The following is a 21220-nucleotide window of genomic DNA, read 5'->3' on the forward strand; positions in this document are numbered from 1 at the left end:
GCACTCACACACATAGTCTCGGATTTTCCACGCACTCACACACATAGTGATGAATTTTCATGCACTCACACATAGTGTCCGATTTTCCACGCACTCACACACATAGTGACGAAATTTCACGCACTCACACACACACTGTCGAACTTTCACGCACTCACACACATAGTCTCGGATTTTCCACGCACTCACACACATAGTGTCAGATTTTCCACGCACTCACACACATAGTGTCGAAATTTCACGCACTCACACACATAGTGACGAAATGTCACGCACTCACACACACAGTGTCAGATTTTCCACGCACTCACACACATAGTGATGAACTTTCACGCACTCACACACATAGTGTCGGATTTTCCACGCACTCACACACATAGTCTCAGATTTTCCACGCACTCACACACATAGTGACGAACTTTCAAGCACTCACACACATAGTGTTGAAATTTCACGCACTCACATATAGTGTCAGATTTTCCACGCATTCACACACATAGTGACAAACTTTCACGCACTCACACACATAGCGTCAGATTTCACGCACTCACACACACAGTGTCAGATTTTCCACGCACTCACACACATAGTGATGAATTTTCACGCACTCACACACATAGTGACGAAATTTCACCCACTCAAACACAGTGTCTGATTTTCCACGCACTAACACAGTGTCGAACTTCCACTCTCACACATAGTGATGAATTTTCATGCACTCACGCACAGTGTCTGATTTTTCACGCACTCACACACATAGTGTCGAACATTCACACACTTACACACAGTGTCGGATTTTCCACGCACTCACACACATAGTGATGAAATTTCACACACTCATACATAGTGTCGAACTTTCACACACTCACTTATTGCACACTCATGGGCACACTGCACACCTGCTCACACTCATTGCACACTCAAAGATGCTTTCAAACACAATTTAAAACACATTCAAGCACATGCTTTCAAACACAGACACAATTTCAGACAGACTCACTTTCAAACACACTCTTAAACAAACTCACTTTCATAGACACTTTCAAAGAAACACGCTTTTAAACACACACATTCAAAGACACACACACATTCAAAGACACTTTCAAACACTCACACACATTCAAAGACCCACACACTTTCAAACAAACACAAACTTTCAAACACATTGAAATACACACACACACACACTTTCAAACACTCTTTTATTTTTCTATAATTTTTACTGCTCCGGCATACAAGCACAATAAAAAACTTGATGACATTTATTGCTGCTGGTTCCTAAATGAAGTTTCAGGTTGCCTCTTGTAGCTTTGAAACTCCACCTTCTTAAAAATCATTAGTTTTAGTGACACATTTGAAGTTATTTACTAAGTTCTTCACTGCAGGTAATTCATTTCTCCAGCTACATGTTTGAGAGGAGGTGAGTGCTGTCTGATGAGAAGCAATTGAAACTTAGGATGCAGTCCTGAAAAGCAGACAAGTCTGGGAGCAAAGATTATGGTTATAGCTGGTGTTTGCCTTGATTCATTCTGTGATTCTCTGAGGGGCAGAGGTGACCTTATAATTCTCATATACATAGAGGAGAACAACAGCTGTGGTCAGTGCCCCTATTAACAGCTGATCAGTTTTTGGGTTTATGCAGTTTTTGTTCATGTGCCTAAGAAAAATATATGCTTCATTGGAAGCCCTCTCAACCCACCTGGAAATACAGTACATGAGAAAATATATTTCAGGTGTATTATCTCTCTGTCCTTGCACCAGAGCCTTTATGTTTATTAGACAACTACGCACTATTAGTTATTTAGCTGTGGCCTGTAGACTTTGGTGAGTTACTTTTAAAAGGAAGGCCCCCGCTTAGGGATCAACTTTTATGGATCACGTATTCAGTGGGCTCCACTTTACCCTTGAGGCTAATGGAAGCTGTTTGATTGAGGCAGACTTGCCTTCGTGATAGCCCATCATTATAAAAGTGGGGTTTTGAGATCCCTGGGGAAAGCAAAACAAAACCAAAAAGGCTAGAAAACAGAAACACCAACTGACAAACACAAGTTCCAGTCAGTTATAGGTATTGCTCTATTATCTTTGCTATCCTTGGAGAGAAAAGTATATTACAGCATTATTTTATTGAAAAGCTTTATAGACTTTACTTTTCAAAACCTTCCATGTAGTCTACCAGGCTGCAATTCATCAAGAAATACATTAGATGTTAGTCCGAGAGGCACTTTTATAACTTGTTCTTTCTCTGGGAACATAACTGAACATAAAGCAAAGTATCCAATTGCTAATAGGTTGATAGGATAAAGGGGTTTGATGATGAGAACAGAAATAATCCTGAAGGCAACTTTGCCAAATGTCTGGGGACAGTGCAGCTGCTCGGGGTGCTGAGCTGTCAATAGTGGCAGGAAAATAGGCTGCCTCCCTCACTTTCCCATTGACTCACAGGCTGCATCTGACCAGCAACAGAAAATCCAATTGTTCTGGAAGGCAAAGGGAACACAAGGGTGTAGGAAGAAGTTGTGATACAGCTCAGACAGATACAAACAAGGTAAACAGGAATGGTGCTCTCAAAAAAACTGTTTTGACTATTGAAACTTAATATATTTACTACATATAACTAAGTTTACCTGAAGGCATCTTATATTCAACGTTAATATTTTATTAAGGGCACACAATCTCTTTCGTGTGCTGCATAATTTAGCTGTGGAGGGTAGGGCTGTGTCTCACTGCTGGCCTTTGCTGTGCCAGCTAACGAGGGCACCATCTGCCTCCTGGCCTGATGGAAATTTGCTGTCTTGGTCCCTGGATGGCTGAACAGGCCTTGCGCCTCCTTAACTGCTATGTGTGTATTTGTGTGCACAAGGCTCTGGGCCTCAGAACAGCCCCCATCGGGCATCAGGACACAGCAGAGCACCAAGGACACATTGACTCACTTACCTCTCGCACTTTCAGAAGTAGAGCTGCAGTTAAGGTACGTGCTGATGTCAAACACAATGAAACCATTACGGTGTTGCAAGTCGCCTGAGTGTTCTTTTGAATTTAATTATTTAAATGACCTGCTATTGTTTCTAAATTAAATTTTTAAGCTTGCTAAATGGCTGCCATCCTGGGTTAGTTGTTACGGTATCGTGATTGGTGCTGGCAGAAATGGAGTTGATGCAGGCATTGGGGGATATCAACTCTCTGCTTTCTGAGCACTGTATGGGCCAGCCCTGCAGTGGTGGGCATGGGCACTGTTGGGGGACTTGTAGCTGAGTGCTGGAGCAAGCTAAGGCCTCAGAGACTTGTGCACAAAAACACAAACAAATGCAGCATGACCATCCTTCTTAAGGGCCACAGTTCTGCTTACCACATGTGCAAATCCAGGATGAATGGCCGAGCTGCCACAGGCACAAACATTTTCACATAACTTTATAATTAGGACAAAATAAGGCATGAGTTGCTGTTCAATGGAACTGACATCTGTTGCTTAGCACTGTTAGATTTATTTCACATTATTTAATTTCAAATGTCACATACTACTATTGTAGAAGAGACAACTCTCAGTAAAACACCGGGATTGAGCCTCTCCTCTAATTATAATAATGGTATTTTCAAAGGGGCAGCAGGTTCCTCTCCCAGGGAGGAATTTAATCTGCTCTCCTGTTAGCTATGTCCCAAATCTATTTTCTTTATTCACTGAGTGAGTAGGTTAAAAAGTAAGAAGGCAGCATTCTCCCCAGGAGAGAGCTTCTCCCCAGGCAGAATATGTATTTTAAAGTGACTGCCGTCAGTGTGATGCAGTAATAGACCTCCATCCTTAATGCGAGTGTTGGCAGCAGCTGAGGCATCATTTACTAGAATATATCCGGGGCTGACTTTTGGTAGCTTTTTGTAGCAATCTGAGTTCAATTCAAACCATAATCAGCTAATCACTGGCAATTTGCAGATATGAGTCAAGCTAATTTCAAGACAATCAGCCTTAGATAGTTTCATTGAGCAGCCCTGGAGATGATGTTTATGTTGATGTCCATTAGTATTGCAACTGACAGTAATGCACGCTCCGCAAAAAAGAAAACAACCAGAAAAATTAAACCTTCTCTGCAACGAACAGCTAAAAGTCTGCAAACCTGAAGAACAAGAAGTGTATTTTTACCCACCTGTTGTTCCCCAGCAGCTGCTCTAACCCCAGAGCTGCTTTCAGGCAAAGAGGCAGCATATCATTTTGAGAATATTTATTTACCCTCATCTGAAAGCTTCTGTTTAGCACTGATTTTTCACAACATTTGCTCTGTGTAAAAGCTGTGGAAGCTGAAAAGATGGTCAGAATCTTGGCCACAATGTGTGCGGTGGCTGTCACTGTTTTAAGACTTTTGATTCCAGCCACATGTGACTTAATTGACATGCATCACCATGTTATGTAAATGAGCCTTTAATGACCCTTTACTTACCTGATTTTATCCTCTTTTCCCCCATTACTTGAATTTATTTTCTTTCCATAGACTGTGGAGTTAGATATATGTAACACCTCATTTGCAGAGAAATATCCCCTACAAGACAGAAAGATGCTGCCTCTAATCACACGGCCCAAGTGTGATGTTGTGAGACTGAAATGGACAACCAGACCGTATGATCAGCCTTCTTTTATGAGAACACTATGTCAGTCAGTCAGTTTATGACCTGAAATTGGATGGGAAAAGGCTGGTCCTGGTCATGCTGAATGCAAAGAGGTGCTTTCTGGCATCTATTTCAGAGGTGGGAAACCCTGAGGCCTGTTTCTTGAAGCACTATATGACAAGGTTATAGAGGTATTAACTTCACTAAGAAGTATTTGTTTCATTTTGCTTTTCTGTTCAGGAGACACAGTTTTGAAGCTCCTGCCATCACATCCTTGACCTTTTGCATGTCATTAGCTTCAGACTAAAGTTTTGTTGTCCCTCTGACTTCTCGCTGGGAGCTGAGCAGAGCAGCACTGTGGGCACCCAGTGCCCAGGTCCTTCCTGTGCCAGGGGCCTTGGGGAGCTCAGCACCTCTTTGCAGCAGCAAGCAAGGTTGGCTCTGAAACCAGGAGAAGCATGTCTTACATACAGACCTGATGGTGACCCCCACAGAGAGAGGATCCTTTTAATAACCCTATTATTAATTACACAAGTTAGAAAATAGCAAACCCTTCAAATTTTGCTAAGTATTTGGATTTAAAAAAATACTTACCAAGGCTCAGTCACCACTTCATGCAGACTGAGATGAACACTATAAACCGTAACTCAGCGCCAGTGTGTCTGGCAATGTGATAATGAGTGCTTTGTACAAAGCAACAGCAGTCAGGAGACATCTGAACATCTGTCTCGCAGTTGGAGGCTGCATTACCTGTGATCACGGAGGAAGGGGGACCTGCAGTTATAAAAACCTTTGCTCTACTTCAGTACTCTCTGTATCTGTACAGAAGCAGTTGAATGGCAACCAGAATGTTAACACAGCTGAAGTAGAATATGCATTAATAGAAAAGTACCAGAATACTTACATCATTAATCAGCGCTCCTTTAATTGAGGAATTAAACGCCACACCTTTGCTCCATATGCATTTCTATGTCAGACTGTGTCAGATTGCCCCTCTGCTACCGTCTGTCACATTGCAGCAACAAGTAACAGAAATTGGTGGGAAGGTTCACCCTCTACTGCCATACCAACACCATCTGCCTCTGATGTCACTGGCCAGCATAATAAAGAGGTACTGCTTTCAGAACAGCCCTCATATATAGTGTATTATATATATTACATACATACTATAAAGAAGTATGCAATATAAAGCAAGACATATTACATAAAACCTATAAAATATCATATATCATTGAATTATTAAATAGTATTTTGCATAATAATGTGTGAAGCAACAGCAGCTGCTCCCAAAAGACACTGCCAAAGCTCTGGTGGCTGTCACTGATGCCACAGATGTGCTGCCATATCTATCAGCAGCCATCTTCTCATCCCAGCTGGGACAGAGAAGTGCCCTACAGAAGATGTGGTAAGCAGAAGGATACAAACCTTGCCTGGAAGTTCTTATACTCTCTGTGGGACCCGGCAGGAATAACCTCACTTTGGGGCTGTTATAGGTTGAGGTCAGATATTAACTGAAAGAAACGTGGAATAATTCCTCTGGGCAAAACAAAAAGAAGGGCAAGAAATCAAGGTTTTGGAATTAGAGGATTTGGTCCCACATTTAAACAACTGAGCCTTGTCTGAGATGAGCAATAGCTTCCTCTTCAGAGCTGGTTATTGAGCAGAAGGTAATTGTTCCAAAGATGAGATGCTGGATATGAATTTAGCTCCCTTTAGCACTGTGATTTCCTTGCAAAAGATGAATTAAAGTGTATATTGAATATGTACTTCCTAGTGCATCAATCTATTATTAAATGATGCTTTCAAGTCACAACAACAGCAGAGTCCATTGGTGTCTTTCTTTCTCAGTCTGGTGTGTGGAATACTGAGGTTAAATGTATGCAGTACCTGTGTAAAGCTCTTGGAGGGCTGTGAATGGGATAAAAGCAGGCTGTGCACTTAGCATGATCCTGAAATGATGTGCAGGGCTGATAAGCTGATAAGCAAGAGGCATAAGACTATGAGAGGAAATGGAAGGGAAGCTAAGGCCCATGATGGCGCACCCTGGCTGCTCTGAGATCCTATGATTCATCCTGGTGCTACATACTTCTAAAAGATACAGCCTTAGAATAGTTCTTATGTTCATTAAATTATTCATGTTCCAGATGGCCACAAAAACACCTGGAAAGTCTACAGCAAACTTCAGCTGTCTCCAGGCAAAAGCCTCAACTTAGAGTGCTTCTGGGGTGACCGAGAAAGGGGTAACCAGAGACACAGTTGCCTCATATGCGCTCTTGTTAGCACCAACTCATCTACTGCCATATGGTGTCTTATGTTGAGATAACCTGTAAACATGTTAGCAGGAGTCTAAATAACATTTAAGAAAAAATATAGTATGAGCCAACCAGTTGATCACTACAACCTGTAATTGTAAGTATTCTTACCTTTCTCATCATTACAACAGTCTGCTCTGCTGACCTCACAGTTAAGTTTCATCCATGTCAAATTCTTTTCAATAATATACTCAAAAGGTTATTTGTAGATCAGACAGCGATTAATGAATAGCACGGTGTTTGCACTGAGTTGGCTGAAGGCTGCTATAGAATGTCTTGGGTTGGAAGATCACCTTAAAGCAAGATGTTCATCTGCTGTGGGTGGCAGCTCATGCAGTCTTCTATCATAGTAAAGAGAGGACTGAATTTGCAGTACAGCTGCTATTTCTGCAATGTTAGTTGTGATGTGCGGCGCTTCTGTGGGAAGTCAGACTTTCCTAGCAAAGAACTACCTTGGAAAAAGCAATTCTGATGAAGCCTATGTACCTGACATCTGCAAACACACGACTAAGCAACCGTACTTACACTTACAAAAACACATCACCTCCAGCATTGGTTTGGCACTGCGAAATAACCAACAGCTCCACGCATCATCACCATTTCTCCCGTGTAGTCCAATCTGAAGGTAATTTGCAGTAATACTTCCCTCCTCCCCCACCCCTTTTTAATTTCAGGCCATTGCTGTAAGTGTGCTCTTTGCTCTTCCTTGCAAATAACCTAAATCTTGTCTCTTGCCTGCACTGATTATGTGTCAGTTAACTACAACGATATTCATGTAGTTGCACAGAATAGATATTTGGACAAATGAAACTGTACAGTTAATTATGGACCAGATTGTGGTTTTGATACAGCATTTAAGCCTTTGAATTATCCATTATGGTTACACCCTTCACTTAAAAAGAAAAACAACAACAACAAACTATTACAATATTTTTTGTACTTATATATACATTTCTAACCTTGGGGCATTTACTGTGCTTAACTGTAGTGCCAAAAATTTCATCTGCCCATAATTTACACAGTCATAGTTTGCAAGCATTACCCTCAGCCATGCCTTCCTACCACTACTTCAAGGACAGCTCACGGGTATTCCTCTTTAACACAGCAGCTCTTCTTTACTTGCATTTAACTGTGAAGACATATGACTACCTCTTTCCCTGCCACAGACTTGGAAAACCAACTCACACAAATGCATTTCAGTGCCCTCACTTTCCCTTTCTTTTCCTTCTGTCCCTTACCTTTCTCTTGCTTTCCCATTCTCTACTTCCCCAGCAGTAATTTGCAGCACATCTCTTTGCTTTTCTTTCCAGCACAGTAGATGTCTACTTTAAATGCCACCTTGTTTAAAGATAAGAAAAACTGCCACAGAACAAACTATTCTTCCTGTCCAAATATAAAATAAAAGCCGCCTTATTTTTAGGTCAGGTGTCATTTTTATTATTTCTTTCCCTCAATGACTGTGAGGCAATGAGAAGAGGCCAGAAATTACTTTTTTTTGTCCTCCCTAGAATATACATATTCAGAGCTTTTAGTAACCTGATTTCTCCCACATTGACTCATCCACAGACCATGCTACAGTGGAGCCCCAATTACCTGATGTGTGTGTCAGCTATCTGTAATCTGCATCCTGGACCTTAGCCTACTGTAATGGCACCAGCAACACGATGCACATGGACTATAATTTAAGTTAAATTCTAAACCTAAGTGCAGAACACAGCAGTAAGCTGAGGGAAGCCGGGTTTCTCTTTGGGTGAGAGCAAGCTGTGCACTATGGCAATAAGGTGAGAAACCAGCCATGCTATTACTTTCAGAATTTGCCTTTCCTAAAATGACTAATAATACCTTTACAACAACACAGCATTTATGGCAGCCATCACTTTGGTGATGGGTACAGGCAACAACTCATCCTGATTTCAGTTCATGTTTTCATATATGGTTTTGTTAGCCACTATATAATGGTAGTCAAAACATCAAATTGGGTTGCACAATTAGAAACAAAACATTCTGAGGATTAAATATTTGCCTTTCACTTTAAACTGCCTGTAAAAACAGCTTTTACTTCATACTACCACGACTGCCTAGGTTATCAAAAAGCCTTTCCAGTGTGTAAATATAATCATCTGCTGACTGTCTCTAAACATATTGCCATCCCTGGAGGAGAACGCATGAATACATCCAATATTTGAATCTTTTCTTCTTTCCTCCCAACTGCAGCAGAGAGGATATTATTGAGGGATGCTGCTAGCAGGTGTGCATGACGCTGCTGTTGTTTGCCCCTTGGGACCCTGGGTTACTGCTGAGAAGCTCCAGGTGCAAAGAACAGGAGTGGATGTGAATGGCATGGCTGCACTGTGCCTGGGATGGCTGTGGCACCACTGCATGCACTGCAGAGGCGCTGCTTTGCTCTGACTGCTGTGAATGTCTTCTGTATTAGCCTCAGCATTGTGCCTGAGTACACACTTACACTATCACTTAACTTTGCTGTTCACTGTCTAAACCATTTCACCATTTCCCCTGTTTCTACCCAAGTCCTAATCCCTAAGCATCCAGTTTGCTGTCAGCCCCACACAGCATCATCCCTGCCATGCTAAACACACCCCACCTTCCTCCAGCAGCCTGTTCTTAAAAAAAAACACTTCCTATTTCTGCAAAATAATGCTGGTGTCTGTAGCTGAGGAGCTGCAATAAATTCTTCCTCTTTTAGCTATCAATTAGTGCTGGTACCTAATCTGAATGTTCTAAAGTCTGATAGATCTATTAATTGAAAACCACTAGGTATCTAATTTCCAGGTACTCAAAAATTTCATTTCTATTCTGTTGGATGGGATTTCTATTTAAAATTACCATGCATATTTTTTTTTTTTGCTAAGCTGTGTTTCTTTATCCTGATGTTATCAGGATTAGGTGCAGATACATTCAATGAATGGCCTGGTTGAAAGGGATGCTCTGGTCATACCTCTCCCTGCACTGCTGCAGACACTGCTCGTGAATAGTGCAAGATCTGAAAAGATGGAGGAAAATGTCACTCCATGTAAAAAAAAAAAAACCAAAAACCACCTCTGTAGGAAAACAATACAGAACAAAGCTTCAAAAAATAGCCATCCTAAGAGAGACATCCTAACAGACCTTCTGCACGACAACAGCACATGCCGCTTAGACATGCACGAACCCTAACTCAGACAGCCTTCACAAAAGATATGAGGAGTTATTATTTACCCCTTGCACAGGTACGTACTGTGAAGCTGAAGTCAGTCCCTAATGAAAACACATACAGGCATCATCCTCAAATAAATACATTCATCTGGTATTATTCCTTTTATTCAAGAAAATGTGCCTGAGAATAGTTGCCCATATTATGCAAAATGCCAAGCCTTTTCTCTCTCTTCAGTTACACATTCATGAATCCCTAGCAGTTCTTTGTCCCTGTTTCGAGGGAAGTACTTCTTTCTTTCTTTAGAGTGAAAGAAAACAGGTCACTAACTACATGGCAAGAACTGAATAACATGCCCAATAATCACACAATCATTAAGGCTGGGAAAGAACTCACTCTGCTATCTTCAAGTCCAACCATCAACCCATCCCCACCAACCACAACCTAGCAGAACTTAAAGCATCTCATCCTATCACTGTTATATGGGAAAGAGGCCAACCTCCACCTCACCACAGCCTCCTATCAAGTAGTTGTAGAGAATGATAAGGTCTCCCCAAAGCCTCTTCTCCAGACTGAACAATCCCAGTTCCTTCAGCCATTCCCCAGACCCCTCACAGCTTCACTGCCCTTCTCTGGACACACTTCAATGTCTTTCTTGTCATGAGGGGCCCAAAACTGAACACAGGCATTTCAGGTTGCACTCATTACCCATTAAAACACAATGTGATATGAATGAAAACAGGGCAGAGCACAGAAATAGGATATCCTTTGTATAATTGCGACACTTACTTTGTGTGGTATTATTCCTCTAACTGTGACAAATATTTCAATATTCAATATAGTCCATACTAAAAACAATTAAAAAAGCACACATCTTATGCACAGTAATATACAAAAGAAGAATGGTTATATTCACAATATTATTGAAAACACAGTATTTCTAAAATACGAGACTTAAACAAGAATCTGGGAAAATATTACATCAAAAGTGAGAAAAGCTGAGTGCGAACAAATCACTTTGTGAGTACCTGTGTATATTCATCCCTGTGTGACCAGATTCACTCCTTCATCAAATGCTGGATGCATTCCTCAGTTGTGCAGGGTCCCGGCTATAACATCATAGAACCTGATAAAGATAAATGGTGATAAAGAATTAGAAGCAAAGATGAGAAAGCCATGAGGGATGAGGGCTTTATTTCCAAAGTGGGGCTCTGACTTTCAAAGATAACTACACCCAACAGAGATCAATAAAAAACTAAATTAGATTTGATTCGGGTCCTGAAATGGATCTGTGGCACTGCAGTCTTATTTAGTTCAATGCCACGTCAACTCGAGGAACCTGGATCAGTCAAACAGTGGGCACTGGGGGTGTAGGCAGCCCTTTTTGCACAGCCATAGTGGTGGTATACAGGAAAACAAGCACATCAGGCCCCTGTGACACAGGAACCCAGAAGGACCATGGTGTGAGGAACCGGCGCCCTGCACGAGCGCCATGTGGAGCCCACTCCTCCAAGAACTGTGTCTGTGCAAAGAGTGAGTCCAACCACTTGTGAAAGACTGTGCTGTAACTCCAAAAACCCAAAGTGCCCTGTTTTATCACATACACTTAATTTTCCTCACGGACTACATTCAGAAACTACACACCCATAAAATGGGTATGTTTTATTAATCCTGAAACTTCTCCACACTAAGCTCCCATGAAGAAGTAACAGCTCATTTCTCTGATCAGATGTGGTAACACAGAACTATGAGATCAAAATCCACACTCCTAGGCTAATAAATCCCATACTGGTAAGTCCCCCCACCCACACCAAGAATTCATCCTGACCCCTAACTATCTCCAAAAACACACTAAGTGAAATTTATTCTTATTGAACACAATGTAACGTTCTGTTTTTTCACCATTTTTCACATAAAGTATCTCTCACTACAATAATTAAAGAAAAAAAACTTCCAACTCAAATGTATATGAGAAAAGGCGTGAAGGTTAATCTCCATAATAATTTCCGTATTAGATATATATGGAAAACATCATACATTTATTTTATGGAGCCTGAAAGAATAGCATTTATATTTAAGTCTCACATATATTAAAAAAGTAAAAAGATGGCAGACTGATATTATTTATTTAAAGAGTCAAAGATAGAATTCTAATATCGTTCCAAGATGAGTTTTCAGGCTTGGATGATTTTATGGCTGTTAACGTCAGACAGCAAGTACTGTGAGATAATTACTAGCAAAAGGAGTCTCTTAAGTGCTTTGTCTGTGTTAAGATTCCCAGAAGGGGAAGCATGAGGGGTAGCACAAAAGGTAATATTGTCCAAAGAAGTAATCCATAGATTTTACCTGTTTCTCCATCCTGGACTCGTGTTTCTGTCATGCAGTTGCCATTCTCATGGTATGGAAAGATGAAAAGCCAAAAGAGGAGCTCTGAAAAATAGAAGTCTTTTAGAGTTTCAAATAAAGCCAATATTTAGTTTGGGGTTACATGGAACTTTCAGTGAGCAGCTTCAAAGGCAGATTTCTATCACAAAACAGCCCAGAGATCTGGTGCATTATTACAGACACATCTTCAGAGCAGGAGCTCTTCATTCCTGCTCTGTCAGGTTCATGACCCCCTGACTGGGAAAGTAATTTTTAGCCATCAGGATGTTTTTAATGAGAAACACACACAAAAAAAAACAAAACAAAAAAAAAACCAACAAAACAACAGCATTACTGAGAAAAAGTGAAGTCTTAGAAAAACACACTTTGCTATCATACTGTTGTCTCACTGCCAGCGAGGCTGCAATGAAAGCTAAAGACTCTGGTCTTCATTCAGCATCTGGATTCTCAAGTCCTAAAGAAGGATCCAATACAACTTGAGTTGCAAATTGAGAACAACTTCTGCTCAAAAGGATGGAACAACAGGGTTTCAGTAAGAAACAGGAAATAAATTCAAAATCTTAGAGAAAATATTTCAGTACAATTTTCAATGGATTTAGAAAATAGTATTTTTTTTCCCCCTCAAAGCTTTCTGTAAAGAAGCAGCACCTAATTTTATCTCCAAAGAACAGTGGTAAATGCTCGATTCTGATACTAATTATACGTAAATTTCCCTAAAATATCACTTTACTTCAGCTGACTTAATTGCTCCTACGGGAATAGACTTCTTGATTGATCTCTATTGCATTTTCATGTCTATTTTTATCCATCTTAACTGGATGGATCTTAAATGGACATCCTAAATAGAGTCCAGAAAGAGTAAGGACAGTCTTTACAACCACAGCATCCAATTTCTCAGCCACAGGAGGAAAATAGGATCACAGTACACATAAATCCACATTTGTTTTCCATCACGAAGGAGGCAGCATAGAAGGAAATACAGGCATCTTTAAGGACATACAGAAACTGAAACTGGAGCCCACCTGCAGTGCTTTCACTCCACCATCCTAGCAATGCAGTCTCCTCTAATACACTTCAGTATACTGTAGCATAAATTACTTCTAACTTAAAATGGAGCCAGCAATACAGGTAAGGATTATTAACAAGCACATAGTTTGTCCTTTATAATGATACTGTCTGTCTCTCTTCAGGGTAGCAGAAGCCAGATCTGGTGAGTTATTTACACATCTGATACAGGTTTTGAGGGCAGATCACACACCTACCCAGTCTCGTGGCTTTCCATGAAGGTGCAAATATTCACCCATTTTACTGATGGCATTTTATTTTTAGCTTGACAAAAGGTATTTATACCCATTATTAGAATAGCCTTATAATGCGACTGGCATATCTGTCGGTTGCTCTGTTCCACATATTGAAAAGCAGTAGGAAAATTATCCCACTGCCACGCAGTGTGTCTGATGACAGGGGAGTTAGGCTGACATTCTCTGGGAGCATTAAATACACTCACATGCACATATCCAGACGTGCATACGAGTTATCAGCGTAAATAAGGAAGAAGGCAAACAGCCCATCTGACCCGCAGTCAAATTATCTGCTGGTTATCCTCGCTGCATATCCAATAGCTCATTTTTACTCTTTAGCAAAAGAATTTCTTGACAGGGGAGCGGCGATAAAACACTGGGTGAGATGTAACAGAAAAACCTCTGCAAGCAGTTTGCGAGCAGTTACAGTTCGGCTACTGCATAAAAATGGGATTAAAAAATAGCCTGCAAGAAAGGAAAGGAAAAAAAAGACCAAATCATTATGATCTTGATATATGCCATTTAAAATTCACCTGATTTCCCCCTGCTTTCCCTCATAAATCAAAAGTGAATACACAGATCCCAGGGACGAGGAGCAGGTGGTAAAACAGCCTAAAAATCGCTTTTCTATACTTCAGGAGAAAACTAATTTCATGCTGAAAAGAAAAGGTCATTTTTACTGCTAGTTTGGCCACATGGCTCCCAGGTACCAATTCTGCAAAGTATGACACATTTTCACCGCGGGTCATTTGTTTCCTCTGCAGATTTCCTACAGACCTACAGAACTGATACACACCGATTTTCCCATCTGTGGCTTTGAGTGTATAATGATGATTGGACAGTTTATCTTTCCTTTAATCTGCAGAAGTTTTGTCTGTATGTCACACAGAGCAACCTTCTGATGACGGTACCTGAAAGAGACGCTGATATCGATACCCTTACATTGTATGTTCTGTGTTCCTCCCAGCCAGCTGTAGCTGCTGAAACCAATACGTCCGGCCACAGATATTACAAACAGATGAACATAGTTGGAGGTTTTCTGCAGAGAAGCTGATGCCTGAATTTGTTTGAGAAATAAGAGCTTTGTGCTTGAACAGAAAACACTATTTCCCTTGTTAACCCCAACACTAACCTCTCTCCTAATTACACCAAAACACTTTTTTTCTCAAGGACAGAACAGAAAAAGTACAAAATTCTTCTTGGCCACGACGGTAAGGAGATAGCAAGTGCTTAATCCTCAGACGTGGCAAGGAAAAACAAAACAAGACAGCAGAGTAAAGCAGTGCAAGGCTGCATGACTGCTCCATTTCCATGACCAGAGTATTCAATCACACAGCATGGGGAAAATTAAATAATATTCAATATGCTGAGTGCACTGAATAGGAATTCATGTGGAGTTTATTCAGAGGTATCAGACGCGGTATGTCACCATGTAAGGAGAGGCATTTGAGCTACATAAAGGCTGATGCCTTATGTTTTTTAATAAAGTTGAGGACAGATTACGTGGCTTTGATTTCAGCTCAAGGCTGCATTGGATGGAAGCTATTTCCTTTACAGTACTGAATAATTTGGAAGTTAGAATAAAAAAATGCAAAAACCTCTGGATAACAAACAATATGAAATGGCAAGGTGTTAAATAGATGCATCTGAAAGAAAATGTCATTGAAAATATGAGAAAAAGGTCATTGAAGCTAAATGGACCGACACAAGTAAAGCCAAAATGACCATGTTGCACCAATTGTAATTGTAGCCTGGATTTTTGCTTCTTTAATTACTTTCACTTAGAGCTCCTGATTCCTGACTATGCTCTTCAGAAAACCAAGTTGATTGCCACCTTTATTCTTAGTACTGCAGAAGTACTTGCAGTGTGTACAGTGCATCACTCAGCCACAGACACCTCAGCCACCTCCAGCCCTTTGGAGTAACTGTGCCTGCATCCATGAATCATAGAATAACTTACTTGGAAGTGACCTCAAGGATGCTCAGTTCCAACCCCTGGCTGCAGGCATTGCTGGTAGGTCAAGTACTATAAGGCTGTATCAGGATGCACAGGGCCCCATCCAACCTTGCCTTGAATACACAGGGATGATGCATCCATAACCTTTCTGGGCAACCTGTTCCACCATCTCACCACCCTCTCTGTGAATATCTTCCCTGTGACATCTAAATCCTTCCTCCCCTAGTTTACACCATTCCCACTTGTCCTGTCACTGCCTGCCTTTCTAAAAAGTTGATTTCTTTCCAGTCTCCTGGATCATTTGCTGTTGTTTTCCCAGCAGATATCCAGGTGGTTGAAATCCTGCATCAGAATGAGAGCCTGCAAGTTTAAGTAAACCCTCTGAGAGCTGCTGGCTCAGGATCTAGCTCCCCTACAGCTTTTGTCAGTGCCCCAGACACCAGGCAAGGCCTCAGTGAGTGCAGGGAGGTGCTGAGCTCCCTCCTCACTGCAGCATAAGCACAAGCAGCAGGGATGCAACCTGGGATGGATGGCACAGAATGGGTGGGATGCTAGAAGGAGCCTGCTGCAGGGCACCCTCCAGTTAAACAACGCACCCGGCATTCAAGCAGTCATCTGCACTAGGAACTCAGGTACTGACACACTGATGTTAATGGGAATTTGTGAACAGCCTCCAGGAAGCTCAGAGCCTTGCGTTAGCACTGGGGAAGCAAGAAGGACAGAGGTTATGGGAATAGTATGATGTGGGTTCTCCCTGCAGGTACCTTGCAGGTTGAAGCACACAAAGACATTTGGCATGAGTCACACCCAGCCTGTCCCACACAGCTTTCCGGCACAGCTCCCTCTTCAGACAGTGGGGCTTTTTTGTTGTTGTTGTTCAGTTGTTACTGTTGTACTGTTTTAATATTGTGTGCAGTTCAATTTCTGTGGCCAGCACTGATTGCTTAACTTCTTCAGAGAGACAGTGAAAACTGCCAAGAAAGACTGCCTGGGAGCAGCATCCTGCAAGCGGTTGGGAAGCCATTAGCTGTCTCCCAGCCCTGGCATCCTCCCCCCTAAAGCACTCCCAACCACAAGCCAATGTGCTCTTGCATAGGCTCAGATGAGGCATCTTGGCCTTGAGGGCAGCTCTACGTGGGGCTCAGGGAGTTAAATCACAACAGTTGATCCTTGCATGGTGTCATAACTGTAAAATCCTCCACGAGGAGCAATGCAGAGAGTGGGTGTTTTTGTGCATTCATCGTGTATGCTACAACAAATGGCAGTTTTATGGTTAAATATGCTTGAATGGAAGGTTAAGGTTCATCTCCCTTCCCTGCCCTAGATTTCATTTATCACCTTAGGTAAAAAAACTAAGAGACAGAAAATACCTTAAAAACAGAGCTGCTTTCCTTCACCTTGCCTTTCTAGTGGCTTCGTCTCTGCAGCTGAGGCTCGCGTACCTGGAGGTTTGCTTGGGGCAATGGGATCTCTGAAGTCAGGGAAGCAGCCTGAAAACTAAAGCATAGGCAAAACCTACAGTAGGCAATAAAACCAATAAAACAGGAGATAAATGAGAACTAGGAACCTGTCATCGCCAATGAGCTCATTAAGGGTTAATTAGCTGATACTGAAGTGGAAATACATTCCCCCCAAAACAGAGATCTCAAAAAGGCCACAGTTGACCTCACAACTACTCCAAGTGCCACGGTTTCCCCACTGCACCAACAGAGATCTACCTTTGGCTCCTATCTGCTGTAAGGAGAACAGCTATTTTATGCCCCCCAGAACAGGCACACTGCTGTCAGCTAAGAGCAGGAGGGATGGCAGGGAACTGTGACATTTCTAATAGCTACTCATTTCTCTCTGGATAAAATCGTTTCTGAATTTAAGTGTGCGGGTGTTTTCCAGCACAGTGGAAGATAAGACAGATGCTGGGTAAAGATTATGCTGAGCCCAGGCTCCAGTAACATGATTGTGGGCATGATGGAAGCTACATAATGCAAAGATATTGCATGTGATTTATAGGTGGTGAAAAGAGGGCTGGGTTAATGTTTTTTGTTTCCAGAATTCTGCCAGTTTAGCTCTGTGCACTAAAAGAAAGGCTGTATTTAACGGGCAAGTTGGTAGACTTTAAATTGATAGCATCGTGCCTTTAAAGTACCGTGCCATCCATGTCTACTGAAATTTGCTGAAACTGCTTTATTCCCTGTAACGCCCATCCTACAGCAGTGCTGTAGAGATCTTTCTGCTCATTCTGTGTGCACAGCCCTCAGACAGCTTTAGCTGCTTTCTTCTATGGAGTTAACGTAGTGCCACAGCTCTCCACATTAGTAATATTGGTCACACTTAGATATATTTAACGGAGTCAGAGGGAGACAAAACCATATTCATGAGGAAAACAGAGCAGTATCTCCAGCCAAACTGCAGGCAACACAAGGATAATAACAGAAGACATGAGATAGGAGTCAAATACAGACAAATGAAAATATATTCTTGCTAGAAGAGATTATAAGGAACAATCTGGGCATTGATAATCCATGACATAAACAGCTTTAGGGAAGGAGAAAGTCCCGAGTCATTACCTCCCTTGCTTTTTCCCTACGGCAGTACCGTAGTGGAATAATAATAAATTCCTGGGTGCCTCATATCCCTCCTCAGCCTGTGCTGCCACTGCTCCTTTTCCCTGCTTATTCTCTCTATTGGCTTTATTCTCTGTGTCTGTTTTTATCCTACATCACAGACTTAATCTTATGCGTGTTTTCCAACCTAAATGATTCTTTTATATCCATCTCCTCCTCGCACATTTATTTTCATGCCGGCAGTTCTTTTTCCCTTTCCAAATGCATTTATTTTGCCAGGTACTTTTCTCCCTCCTATACTTCTTCAGGGATGCCAGCTGAAACTCAGAGCTGAGCTTCTTATTGCTGGAATAGAGACGTTCTGGGCAACCCCCGCGATCCAGGATTAATCAGCCAGGACTCACCTAGAGAGCCCCAGGAAAACCCCTGCAAAGCAGAAAATGCCAGCAAACCAGTTCTTCTTTGGCTTTTCAGCTTGTCCATACTTTTAAGGCTTTAAGAGTTATCGCCCTTCAGTAAAAATGCAAAGCAATTAATAGAAATCTCCGTAAGAAATACAGGTATACTGATTCAGTTTCCTAATCCAGTAGCCTTACTTGAGTCTTAAGCCAAACGAGTATAGTTTGATCAATTTAGGTCATGTATTTTCCAAAACAGTAAGGAAAGAATAGAAAAACAGTTTTCCATTGAGGCAAACAGCAAAAATAAAGTGTAACTCACCAGGCCTTAAGGTGTCTGGAGAAGCCATTCCTGTGGCCAGAGCCAAGCCATGATGCTTCCCGGTGAGATCATAGAACGGCAGAATGGCCTGGGTTGAAAAGGACCTCAAAGATCATCCAGTTTCAACACCCCGTTATGTGCAGGGTCGCCAGGCTGCCCAGAGCCACAGATCACAAGTCTGCACTGATGCATGTAGCTGTTGGTGTCCTCAAGGTGGACCTCATTCTAGAATATGCCTGCATCACTATCCAATAGTTGTTGATGGCTCTTGGTGGCCTGCTGCTACAGCAATGGGTGGAGAAGAGAATTAAGTGACCCCATTTACTGACCTGCAGTGAAACAGTTAATTTGTGAGGGTTTTACTACAAATTAGTCTTGTAGCAAAGCGACTGGGAACTAATAGGATTATTGTTGAGTGGCTCAGGTTAATGGCATTACTTGTTTGGATTTTATAAAATCCCCACAATTGAGAAACGTTTATCTAAGTCACTATAAAAACATACATAGATATTGAGAGTAAAATTACAGACGGCCAAGTACAGGATGAAATGAAGCAAACTGACCAAACCTGTGCTTAAAGGAAAACGCAAAAGCCAAATTAAATATGTTAGGCTAATGGTTTAAATGATCCAATTTACCAATAATAAGGGCACTTTAGAGCCAGGTCCTGTTTGATTTTATGCCGTATGAGTGCGCAGAGGAAAACATCTGCTTGAAAGGTAGATGGCCTGAGCCCAAAAGGGACATTAAGGGAACGAGCAGTTTGGGCCTCTGCATCTTTCCATACTCATTTCACATATTCCTCATGGTTTTCAGTGAAAACTGTACTGACTTAAATTACTTGGGTACAGCTGACTTTGTCCTGCTGAATTACTGAGGGAACAACAGAAAAGCATATAGAGCAACAGGCAGCTTTTTTTTTTTTATTTTTTTTTGAGGCTTTGATGATCAAAGAAACTGCACTGGGGACATCAAGTAATTCCAGAAAAATTTGGTTTCAGGTGGAGCTGACTCTGGCAAGCACAGCCCCCACTAGCAAACATCCTGAACTAACAATTCCCAATGCACTGGCAGCAGCAGTGCAAATCTCTGCACAGACCTTTTGGTACCTGTGATGCTGAGGCAATGTGAGGGCAGGCAGCTGGATGCTGGAGAAGATAACCCAGCCTGGATAACCTTAGAGTGAGGTAAAGGTGCCCATTTATCTGCAGAAGGAGCGGCGGCATGAGGCAGGCCCTGCTCTCATTTATCTTCTCCTCATGGATCTTTTCTCTCTCTCCCCGTACTACAGACACAACACAGCCTTTCTCTGTTCTGTAAGATAAAAGATCTCCTTTCTTGGCAGCTCTCTCCTTACAATGCAACCACTGCTGGCTTCCCAGCACCACGCTCGCTCTCCTGCTCCCACGCACCCACAGCACCTTGCCCAGGCACAGCCCCTCCTCCTCAAGTCCTGCACCCCAGTCCTGGCACCCCATGGCAAGGACCACCTCTGCCTTTCTGTTCCCCAGATGTGTGTCACAGCTATGATTTAGAGGTCAGTTCCGCCTAAAAGTGTTTGCTTTTGTTTGCCCATTTTCTTTGAATATCGGCTGGTCCATTAAGCATAATACCTACAGGTTTTAGAGAGCGATTCTTCTTTGTGAATTTCATTTAATGGCTGTTTCAGTCTATGCTTGCTCAATGCCTATAAATCTTCCCTTCCCACAAGCAGAACCAAAAGAAAAGGAAGAAATTCCATTTTCGAGGCTTGAGAGCTTTGTTTCACAAATGTACAGTATGTGGCCGGGAAACCAATGTCGAAGAAGTATGAACAAAATTGTTGTATGGCATACATCAAAAGATTTCAGCAGTTGTTCTGAAGAGCAAAATAACCAAATGTGGCTGTCACACAGAAAGAATGATGGTACTGTAACTACCACAAAAGATGTAATTTCCAAACATCCTTGACTCTTCTTGCCATGTAAATGCTTTATGCCTTTTCCCTATTTTCCTGTAGCTTATTACGCTCTCCATCTGTTGCTGTTTACATCTAATACACACAAAAAAATGAATAGGTATTATGGGATGCTGCAGATTTTATACATGCAAAAGATCGATTTGGATCTGAGCTAAAAGAACATCCTCATGGGAGGGTTTACTCTGGTGGGCAAATGCCAGCAGAGGCAGCGTTTCATCACGTGTTTGCTTCAAAGAAAGAGAAGGGGAAAGAAAAAACAACCTAGATTTATAGCCTTGGA

At 41.8% G+C, this 21220-nt stretch overlaps 1 long non-coding RNA gene across 2 annotated transcripts in view; it reads right to left on the reverse strand.

Moving 5' to 3' along the window:
• Nucleotides 1–360: 360 nt before the first annotated feature.
• The window catches only part of LOC107315542, a 67311-nt gene continuing 46451 nt past the window's right edge, over nucleotides 361–21220 (reverse strand). The window contains exons 1-5 of one of the 2 annotated variants that reach the window (XR_001555955.2): nucleotides 18981–19683; nucleotides 17070–17196; nucleotides 12403–12486; nucleotides 11085–11182; nucleotides 361–5343 (exon numbers count right to left, since the gene is read on the reverse strand). This is a non-coding gene — a long non-coding RNA (uncharacterized LOC107315542). Of the gene's footprint in view, nucleotides 5344–11084; nucleotides 11183–12402; nucleotides 12487–17069; nucleotides 17197–18980; nucleotides 19684–21220 lie in introns of those variants that run through there. The other variant, XR_004307683.1, reaches the window with a different exon arrangement.

The sequence above is a fragment of the Coturnix japonica genome, chromosome 6 (genome assembly GCF_001577835.2).
Source record: "Coturnix japonica isolate 7356 chromosome 6, Coturnix japonica 2.1, whole genome shotgun sequence".
Taxonomy (NCBI): Eukaryota; Metazoa; Chordata; class Aves; order Galliformes; family Phasianidae; genus Coturnix; species Coturnix japonica.